The following is a 12,159-nucleotide window of genomic DNA, read 5'->3' on the forward strand; positions in this document are numbered from 1 at the left end:
GAGTTTTTCTATTTAGTAGAGACCACTTTAACAAGAAGAGGGACACTTGCTTAATCCTACTTACTAGTCTCCTTAGCTCTTTAGTAGCCCTTTGGTTTCAATGTGGCAACGTGTTGTTCACATAGAGTATGAGGAATACTATCATGTTCAAGTCAACCTATATGATTCAACACAAACCAATGTTCTTTAGAGATACTAGCGATGAAAATAATTGATTGTTTATTATGTCAAAACGAGAATGAGAAAGCTTACATTGTCGAAGAGATTAATCTTGCACCTGAGAGAGGTCAATTAAAAAATCGGAAGCTCAAATTGATATCTAAGAAGATTGAACATTTGAACAACATAATCCCTTTTAGATTTCTATTTAATTTTTGTAAATAGATTAGGAAATTTTATTTTTTAAATTAATTTTGAATTAATTTTGAGAGAATATGAGGGTAAAGTTGGGTTTTGATTTTTAAAAAACCTATTTGACGAATCTACAAGAAAATGAGATATATGGACAATTTTTTAAGTAGATATCCTTTTTTTCCAATTTTCCCAATAATTAATTATCAGTATTGATTTGATTTACACAATCAATATGAAAAAAGTGGTGCATTATTATGTAGTTTTAAAGTTTTTATTTATAATCCAATACTTAATTTTGTATTGGATTAGGGATTTAAAGATTTTGTGTGATTTAGGTGATTTTTAGGATATATCTGAGATTTATTAGGTTCTTTTTGTTTTTTAAAAAATCTTTTCAGTTATTTAATTTAAATTTAAAGAAGGTTTGGAGTATTATGTGCAATAGTAGCTTCTTTTTTTTTTTTCCATTCACTAAAGCCATATGAGTCTAGCAAGATGGGAAATACTATGATCTAGACCCATTTTCGACTTTAGGATTTCTTCAATAGTCTTCGATTTGATTCATGAAACTTTCTTATTCGTAGTGTATTTTTCGCTTTGTTTATTGTCACTATACATCCTATACAATAACTTGGAAAGTTCTGGCTCACTGGGGTAATGATATTGACTAGCTTTTGTTGCAACAACTTATTATATAATGTGGAATGACTTGGGTCAAATTGCCTAAAGACCACTCTATAAAATAAAAGATCATTGTAGTATTTTCTGTTGAATAAAATTAGTTAGGTTTCTTTTTCTGATCAAATATCAGAATATTCTATAAAGATTTTCTGTTACGGATTTAACTCAATCTCATATTATATGAATTTTTTTTTATTTTTAAAAGTAATGTTTTGTTGTGAACCAAGTTTGATTCTCCATCAACACTAGTCTACAAAATGGACACTAATCCTTCATGTGTAACACTTGTTTCTACACTTTCTCCACTAGTTGAACTCCTCCACACTTGTCATCTGAGTCGCAACAAGTGTCGTCCGAGTCGCAACAAGTGTCGTCTCCGTCGCAACATGTGTCGGAGTACCGTTTGCAATGTGTCGTGTGGTGCGCCATTTGTCGAGAACGACTCGCCACTTGTTCGCGTGCATGTAAGGGTGCTATGCCTATAAATAGAACCCATGAAGAAGAGAAATTGGTATGTGAAAAAAATAAGAACAATAAGAATTCTATAAAGTTGCTCTCTTCTCTTTACTCTCTTTTCTCCTCTGTTCACTCTCATAATTCGAAGTCGTTACCTCGCTAGTTCTCAACATGTTTAAAATATTTTAAATGTGTTTAGTTGTTTGGATACCCTCTCTGTAGTAATGGCATTTCATTGTAAATATAAAATTTATTTTGGACATTTTCACTTTTGTGTTGCTATTTTAATAGAATAGATTATGAATATATCAGTTTTCACCAATATTAAGAAGAAATTTTAATATTTAATTATGAATATATCAGTTTTGGTACTAAACATTTTCTAGAACTCTAATTAAACCAATCATATTACAATTCATTTATTTTCTTAGTCAAACTTGGGATCTCTTATCGCATAAAAATTACGGATTTACGTTTTTGGTAGAAAAATTGCGGATTTATGTTTTTGGCAGAAAAAATGCGGATTTACGTTTTTGGCAGAAAAAATGCGGATTTACGTTTTTGGCGGGAAAATTTCACATTCTCGTTGTTGGTTAAAAATTATGAATCTTTTTTTGGCGGAAAAATTGCGGATTTACGTTTTTAGTGGAAAAATCATGAATTTATATATTTGGCGGAAAAATTGTGTATTCACATTTTTGCCGGGAAAATTAAGGATTATATTCAATCGATTTCGTTATTTGGTTAGACTCAAATTAATATTGGTTTAGAGATTTGAATTGGTTTGATTCAATTTTTTTTTTTAAATGATTGATTAAATGGGTAAACCATTGAAATGATTGACACATTACTACCAATTCATTTCATCCATCGACCCATTTGACCCAATAACTCATTTGATCCATCAACTAATTTGAGTCAAAAATTTCAACTCATTATGCTTCATTGGTTGAGTTGAGTTGAGTTTATGCATGAATCTTGACCCATTTTGATACTCCTACATCAAAAAATGTACATGATTTGTTAAAACAGAATTTGTGCCTAATTACTATCGGATTTGATTAATTTTGATAATATTTTATAAGTTTGTAATACTTTGATAAAGTTTACAAATATTTTTTGAAAGTTGATTTTGGGCTTTTGTTTTTGTTTATTTAGAAAATATAACGAACCATGAAACATAATTAAATAAAATTTGACTAAAACCTCTAAATTTGTAAGTACAAACACTATATGGGGTCCAGTTTTGGTGTAGTTTAGGGAAGTCAACCCAAAATCTTTTTTTTCTAAAAATGGAGAGAGTATGTAGTAATCCTACAAATTTCAAGTCCATGCAAATAATTCATTTATACGACAAATGATATAAACCATGAAACCATTTATGGTATATAATCGCATACAATATGAATTAATATTCTTTAGCAATTTAGCACTGATATATTTCAATTAGATTCAATGTATTCATTTTCATTTATGGAATGGGTGGATTTTGTTTATATATATTTTTTATTTCTTAAAAAGTTACAAACACAACCATTTGAAATTATTAGGTTTCTTTTGAAAGTACAAACGTCGTATATATATTATATGTGACTCACAAACAACCAAAGTAGCAAAACATGATAAAAGAGAGAAATGGAAGATTGGTCTAATTTACTGGAGGAGCTCCTCCAATTGATCACCGTCCGCCGTCGAACTTAAACGTTTCAGTAGCATCTGCCCATCTTGGCGTTCCTCTGTTTCCAACGAACAAGAACATTCCTTTCCCGAGCCGTCTTCTCATCCACTTCAATCCCATAACCCCTACCGAGACCCTACTACATGACGATGTCTACATGTGCATGTCGGATTTGATCAGCCAGGCCTTGCTCGTAGGGGAGGAAAGAGTGACTCAAAAGAAGGCGGCGCGTGGTGAGAGGAACAAGCGGGGGTTGCAACGGTAGACATGGTCATGTAGTATGGTCTCGCTAGGGGCGATGGGATTAAAGTGGATGAGAGGGCGGCTCGGGAACGGATTGTTCTTGTTCACACCGGAAACAGAGGAGCGCCAAGATGTGCAGATACTACTGAATCATTTGAGTTTCACAAACGGAGAAAAATCGGGCAACGATCAAGTGGAGGAGCTCCTCCGGTAAGTTAGACCAATCTACCATTTCGTTACTTTGGTTGTTTTAAACATGATAGTTGATTTCTTACTTGTAACTTATTTTAGAAATATTATTAATTATACCTAAAAATCTTATATTACGAAATTAGTCAGCTTAATTATTGATAAATTAATGGGAAAAATATCGAGAAAACCATGAACTTGCGAATTTGGGACGAGCTTTCAAAATATTTTAATCCCAAAGTTTTGTTTTACTTTTTGATAAAATGGTCAAATTTTGTTGAGTTGGTCATTTCATGCATGTCGTTAAGTTTTCTTTAACATGACAATCACAAGGTTAATTTCCGATAGCAATATCCGTTGACCCAAAATGATATCGTTTTGAAAACAACGATGTTTCATAAAAAATAAAAATAAACAAAAAATAAACACTAAGCCCAACGAAAGTTTGTTGGCCTTTTGTACTCATAGCAAACTCTCAAGTCTCAACTGGTGAGCTATGATAACATTTTTATTATTATCGGAAACAGAACGTATAACAAAAAATTATTTTTATTATATATATATATATATATATATATATCTAATTATTAAAACAACAAAACTAAAAAAAAATCTTATAACAAAAAAATAACTAAATAAACAAAACAGAAAAGGATTTTTTAATTTAATTTTGTTATTTTTAATTAATTGCGAATATAATATATATGTTCTGTTTGCTATAATATCAAAATCACTAGAATCTGCAATTTGGTCATTTGAGTTGTCGTCCGTTTGGTTTCTTCTGTCCCCAATTGGATAAGAATAGTTCTTAGCGTAAAGAAGAGTAGTCAATAAACAGAACTTTTCAATTAGATTTTTACAGATTAGTTTTCATAACAGGCATTTTTAGTTATTTAAAAAAATGAAATAATTTTATAACTTCATCGTACACTACAAGAAAACAGCCGTAAACTGACGGCCATATCCGTCAGGGAACCATCGGGAAGAGGTCTTCCCGACGGATTACAGAGAGGTGGAGTTCGTCGGTTTCAAAGCGTCGGGAACACATATCCGTCGGTATTTCGTCGGTATTTTCTGACGGCTTCCTGACGGACTTATTCCCGACGGCTTTTTAAGGGTCGTAACCCGTCGGCAAATCCCGTCACAAAGTCGTCGGCAAATAACCGACAGAATTCCGACATGAAACCGATGAATTATTCCTGAGGGCTTTTCCGACGGATCTATTACCGACGGAGTCTCCGACGAATTGACGTGAAGTATGGCTATTAAAAATTTCGTTATTTCTGACGGATTCCCGACAGACGTAGAATATTTTACATTTAAATTTATTTTTATTTATTTTTATTTTTTTGTTTAATTAAACATAATTATAAATGCTGCTAAATACTTTTGATTTCCTAAACCTGAAAATCGAAAACACAATAAAACAAAATATTTCTAAAAACAAATAAAAGACATGTTCATAAAACCTAAAAATTACATAAATAATAAAAGGGTAGATTTAAGAACTTGAATTTGGTGGTAACCTAGACAACACGTCTTGCATGAACTTTGCCATCTCCGCGTCTTTCTTCGCAATCTCCTCGTCTCTCTTCTTGTTCGCTTGTTTCTCTTCTTCCATCAACTTCTCGAGAACTTCGATACGATCGTCTTTCTCTTGAAGGGCTCGCTCGAGTTCGGGATCGCGATTATACATATAGGATGATGTTGGATGTGAACGAGTTCTTTTTCCGAGTTTTCCTAACCCAAAGATACGTCCCTTGGTCTTTGGAGTTTCCTAAAAATTATGAACAATTAGTTAGTAATAAATATTTTGAAAATATAAAAATAATGTAATAATGTAAATCAAATACATAATTACCTCAAGAACAATTTGGTTCATCAATTCCAAAGGGACTTTTGGGGGTTGCCCGTCATCATCGAGAGGAGGTTGAGATAAGATATACTCATCTTTCCTTTTCCGGCAAACTTCGATTACTTGCTTAGCTACTTGGTCTTAAATTTTTTTGGTTTTTTTGTTGGTGTGGGTGTCCTCCATAAGCGTTAAGTGATCCGGAGCCACACCATCTCTAGTAGTCTTTAGAAGAAAAGTTTAATTTTAATTTTCTTAAAAAGATAACAAAGCAAAAACCAAACGTGATAACTTACAAGTTGTTTTCCACGAGTAAAGAAGCTTGTTGACCCGGCGTTGTGCGTTGAGATCCCTTTTCCACCTCGTCTACTATTCCGATTGTTGGAATTGGTAGATGAAGTCTTTTTTGTCACGGGTTGTATCCAATGATCTTTCAACCCTTCATACACCTTCTCGTTTATACACTTCGGAGTCTCTCCGAGGACCCACTTTTGCTTCCATTGGTTTACCGTGTGGGAAAATTCCCTTGCCATCTCCACGTCAAACATTCGACGGACCTCCGTTGTCAAATCTCGTTCCCAATTGAAGTCTTGCTACAAGATTAAAAAATTCAATGAATTAATATGTAATTAAAGAAACTAAATTCTGGAAATATAACTTTAATAAACAAGTAAAATATACCGCAAACTGTTTGAACCACAAGTCTCGGTCCTCTCGCGGCATCGACGTATATCTTGGATATGGTTCTTTGAGGAGTCCATACTGTTGGTGTCGGATCCCGCACCAGAAGTACGAGACCAACCAAAGATTGCCACGTAGTCAAGCGGGTGGCCCATAAAGGATGAAGCCCATTGGACCTGTGAACCGAGGGGACGGTCGAAGTGGTTGTCACCACTTCGAGAATCCGAAGTGACTGCACTGTGATACGAGTTCGGTGTAGAAGACACGGGTAAGTCGGTTCAGGGACACTTGGGCCAAAAAGGCGAGGCCCATGAAGATCAGAGTCAACTCAAATTTAAACGTTGAGCATTAAAGCCGAAGAATCAAAACGGACACATTTAAGAAGAAATAATTGTGCTTAATTACTCATTTTAATGTCGTTTATTTATGTATAAATATAGAGGCCAATGGCCATGTAAAGGGGATCTTCCTCTCAAGAGAGAAATACTATAGCAATTTTCGTATCAATTTATAAGTTTTTACATATTCATCTTTTGTCCCTCAAGAATAATCTTTCCCACCTAATAGAATACTTGAGTGTGTGAATCCGACATCCACATTTTGGCGCCGTCTGTGGGGACAGAGAGATTCTTGAGTGGTCAGATTTTTTCTTTTCTACATTTCCGAGATAAGCAACAATGTCCGGAGGAGACGCCGCTGAGACATCATTGGCCGAAACCCTCAAAGCTATGCAGCAAACCATGTCGGACATATCACAAAAGTTCTCGGATGTGGAAAAGGCCGTCGATACGTTGCAAACATCCCAGGTATCTCTTAGTCAAAACGTCAATAATATACAAACTCGTGTTCGCTCTTTAAGTGCAGGAAACCCGGTGGGAATCCGAAGAGGGATATTCAACTCGCCAAGTTCCGCTGCACGAAATGAAACCAGCGGACAAACAACTCCCGGTGCTACTAATAATGTAGCTCAGACGTCGGAAGAAGAGACGCAGCTCGGGGATGAAGAACAACTCGCAGCTCAATACGAGCAGGAGAACCTCGACCAGTTCGAGACCATGAGGAAAGTTAGCCAGGAATTAAAAGAAATGAAATCAAAATTTCATCAAGCTACAAGTTCAGAGCCGGACATCAATCGAGTCATTGAAGAAACTAGGCGAACACCTTTCATCCCGCGAATCGCGAGTTTAAGGATCAAAGATTCCCGGAAACTCAAACTGGACCCTTACAGCGGATTGGAGGATCCAAAAAGCTATCTCGCAGCCTTTCTGATCGCTGCAGGAAGAGTCGAATTGGATGAAGCTGATGAAGACGCAGGCTATTGCAAGCTGTTTTCGGAAAATCTATGTGGCCAAGCTCTAATGTGGTTCACCCAATTAGAGCCGGGTTCGATCAGCAATTTCGACGAACTATCAGCCGTGTTCTTAAAGCAATACTCTATCCTTATGGATAAAAGCGTTTCGGATGCCGATCTTTGGAACTTAACGCAAGGATCTAATGAGTCACTTCGAGTCTTCATCACCAAATTCAAAGGAGTGCTGTCAAAGCTCCCAAGAATCTCACAGCAATCAGCTTTATCTGCCCTACGAAAAGGATTGCGACATGATTCAAGGTTTAAAGAAGACTTAATACTTCATAAACCAGACACAATTCAGGATGCACTCTTCCGCGCAAACAACTGGATGGAGGTAGAAGACGAAAAAGAAAGTTTTGCCAAACGGAATAAACAAGAAAAGCCGGCAATCACCGTCCCTACCAAGAAGTTCGAGCCTAGGGAGAGCAAAGGACCAAGAAAATTTGGGTCGCAACCCTTCAACAATACCGTCGGAAAGCAATTCCAAGGGAAAGGAAGATCAAACACTTGGGTCCGTGATGAAAGTCTATATTGCGACATTCATAAAGTAACCGGACATTTAACCAAGGATTGCAGCGTTCTTAAAAAGCACCTCGCAGAGCTTTGGGCTAGTGGCGATCTTCCTAAATTCAATATAAAAGAGTTTGTGAAGGAATACCACGAAGCAAAGGAAAACTCCAAAGATCAAGATTCCAAAAGACCAAGGTTATCCAACGAGGAAGAACCAAGGAGTTCGAAGGGTAAGATCAATGTAATTCTAGGAGGATCCAGATTTTGCGGAGATTCAATAAGTTCCATCAAAAAGCATAGACGAAATGTCTTACTCAAAGCAAGCTTAAGCGAAGAAGTCGATTTTCAAGGTGCATCAATATCATTCGATGAAGAAGAAACGCGGTACCTCGAAAGGCCTCATGACGATGCTCTAGTCATTACCCTTGATGTCGCCAACTTCGAAGTATCGAGGATCCTTATAGATACAGGCAGTTCGGTCGACTTAATCTTTTTAAGTACTCTAGAAAAAATGGGAATCAGCCGAGGAGACATAGTAGGACCCCCATCTCCGTTAGTTGCATTCATAAGCGAGTCAGCCATGTCTCTCGGAACAATCAAGCTACCGGTCCTTGCCAAGAAGGTATCGAAGATCGTGGACTTCGTTGTCTTCGATAAGCCCGCTGCTTACAACATCATCCTCGGGACTCCCTGGATTTATCGGATGAAAGCAGTCCCCTCTACATACCATCAATGTATCAAATTTCCAACATCAAATGGGGTGGAAACAATTCGGGGAGATCAAGAAGCTTCACGGACTTGTTACTTAGCTAGCCACCGTATGAAGATTCAATAGCAATTAACGAAGCCCGCAAAAGAAGGACTAAAAACAAAATTTCCTAGTGGGCAGAAGAAAGAGGATGTAGTAGTCGAAGTGGTACTGGAAGAAGACAAGCCGGACTGGAAAATTAGAAGTGGAGCAACTTTGACTGGCCAAATAAAAGAAGCTTTGATCAAACTTTTAAGGAAAAACAAAGCATCATTTGCATGGTCAGCAGCGGACATGCCGGGCATAAATCCGAGTATAATTTGTCATGAACTAAACGTAGATCCAAGCTTCAAACCGGTGAAATAAAAAAGAAGAAAGCTTGGAGTGGAGCGGGCAAAAATAGTAAACGACGAAGTGGATAAACTCTTGAAGATAGGGTCCATAAGAGAAGTGCAATATCCGGAGTGGGTAGCAAACACTGTCGTTGTCAAGAAAAAGAATGGGAAAGATAGGGTTTGCATCGACTTTACAGACCTGAATAAAGCATGTCTCAAAGATAGTTTCCCGCTGCCGCATATAGATCGACTTGTGGAGTCCACCGCTGGAAATGAGCTGTTAACGTTTATGGATGCCTTCTCGGGTTATAATCAGATAACGATGAACCCTGAAGATCAAGAAAAGACATCATTTATCACAGATAGAGGTATCTACTGTTACAAGGTAATGCCTTTTGGTTTGAAAAATGCAGGAGCAACTTACCAACGATTGGTGAACAAAATGTTTCACAATCACCTCGGGAAGACTATGGAAGTCTACATAGATGATATGTTGGTTAAATCATTGAAGAAAGAAGGTCATGTTAAACATTTGGAGGAATGTTTTGGTATTCTCAATAAATATCAAATGAAGCTGAACCCGGCGAAGTGCACATTTGGAGTCCCATCCGGAGAATTTCTCGGCTATATCGTGACAGAAAGAGGGATTGAAGCTAATCCAAATCAAATTAACGCCTTTCTAAACATGCCATCTCCAAGAAACTTCAAAGAAGTACAACGATTGACTGGGCGGATTGCGGCTTTGAATCGTTTTATCTCGAGGTCAACAGATAAGTCGTTGCCTTTCTACCAAATTCTAAAAGGGAACAAAGGATTCCTTTGGGATGAGAAGTGTGAAGAAGCTTTTGGGCAGCTTAAGGCATACTTAACCACTCCGCCTATACTGTCCAAACCGGAAGTGGACGAAATACTTTATTTGTACGTATCAGTTTCAAACCACGCGGTTAGTGGAGTCTTGGTTCGGGAAGATCGTGGAGAGCAGAAGCCAATTTACTACGTGAGCAAGTCAATGACGGATCCGGAAACCAGGTACACAATAATGGAAAAACTCGCACTCGCAGTGGTAACTTCGGCTCGGAAGCTGCGTCCATATTTTCAATCCCATCCGGTTGAAGTATTAACTAACCAACCACTCAGAACAATAATTCATAGTCCAAGTCAATCCGGACGTTTGGCGAAATGGGCGGTGGAATTAAGCGAGTACCACGTAGAGTTTAAAAGCCGGATCAGTATGAAGGCTCAGGTCTTAGCAAACTTCCTGACCGAACTACCAATACCTGGAACGATAGATCAACCAGAGAACCAAACTTGGAAATTACACGTAGATGGGTCTTCAACAAAGCAAGGATCCGGAGTGGGAATCAAGTTGGAATCTCCAACATCAGAAATTCTAGAACAATCATTCCGATTGTTATTCGATGCTTCCAACAACGAGGCAGAATACGAAGCCCTTATTGCCGGACTTCGACTAGCACAAGGAGTTGGAGCTAAAGAAATATTGGCTTATTGCGATTCACAATTAGTAGTTAACCAATTTAATGGAGATTATGAAGCCAAAGATTCAAGAATGGAAGCGTACCTCGAAGTGGTAAAGGATTTATCTAAGAATTTTTCGAAATTCGAATTAATCCGCATACCTCGGGGAGAGAATACAACTGCGGATGTACTTGCCGCATTGGCGTCAACATCAGATCCCGGGTTAAAGAGAGTTATTCCAGTAGAATGCATTTCGGAGCGAAGTATTCAAGACAACAAAGAAACTCTCGTCATTACAAGATCTCGAGCAGCGGCACGCGACCGCGGCGAACCAGATATCGAACCGCCTTCCAACAAACGGAGGAAGTCAAGGGGATCAAATACATCTAACAAGGAACCCGTTGCCTCAGTTGAAGGTGTAATTCCAGAAACAATATTAGAAACCGAACCGTTAATTGAGGAGGATGTTCTTGAACCAAACGAACATCCCGAGCCAGAGCCACGAGTATTTCACAGGGTTGACCAAATTCCGGCTAAAGACTGGGGGGCTGACTGGAGGGAGCCAATAAAGCACTACATCATGACAGGTGAGCTCCCAAAGAATAAATGGCAGGCCAGGAAAATGAAAGTCGTTAGCGCGAAATTTTGTCTGTCGAAGGATACGTTATATAGACGAGGTGTCAGTGACCCTTACCTATTATGCATTTTTGGGCCCGAAGTCGAAATCGTCATGAGCGAGGTGCATGAAGGATTATGCGGGAGTCATTCATCAGGAAGAGCTATGGCTTTTAAAGTTAAAAGAATGGGGTACTTTTGGCCCACTATGATCACAGATTGTGTTAAGTTTGCCCAAAGATGCAAGCGCTGCCAACTCCATGCGCCATTAATCCATCAACCGTCGGAGTTATTCTCCTCCATTTCCGCCCCATACCCGTTTATGAGGTGGTCAATGGACATCATTGGACCATTGCACAAATCAACTCGAGGTGTACAGTACCTTTTAGTCCTTACGGACTACTTTTCGAAATGGATTGAAGCTGAAGCGTATGTTGGTATCAAGGATTCGGCGGTGAAGACCTTTATTTGGAAAAACATTATATGTCGACATGGAGTTCCGTACGAAATAGTCACTGATAATGGACCGCAATTCATTTCACACGAGTTTGATGCCTTTTGTGCGGACTGGGGAATTAAAGTTAGTTATTCTACTCCACGATATCCGCAAGGAAACGGTCAAGCTGAAGCCGCGAACAAGACAATATTAAGCAACCTCAAGAAGCGCCTAAATCATCTAAAGGGAGGATGGTATGAAGAACTCCAACCCGTCCTGTGGGCCTATCGTACAACCCCTAGGCGACCTACAGGAGAAACTCCATTCTCTTTGGTTTATGGTATGGAGGCGGTAGTACCAGCTGAACTCAATGTGCCCGGACTTCGTCGAACAGAAGCACCGTTAAATGAGAAAGAAAATTCAGCAATGCTTAATGATTCACTGGATACCATAAATGAAAGGCGTGATCAAGCTCTAATTCGGATCCAGAATTACCAACAGGCAGCAGCCCGGTACTACAATTCTAAGGTTAAAAGTAGGCCGTTCTTCGTGGG

This window comes from Arabidopsis lyrata, assembly GCF_000004255.2.
Source record: "Arabidopsis lyrata subsp. lyrata unplaced genomic scaffold ARALYscaffold_2, whole genome shotgun sequence".
NCBI classification, from domain to species: domain Eukaryota; kingdom Viridiplantae; phylum Streptophyta; class Magnoliopsida; order Brassicales; family Brassicaceae; genus Arabidopsis; species Arabidopsis lyrata.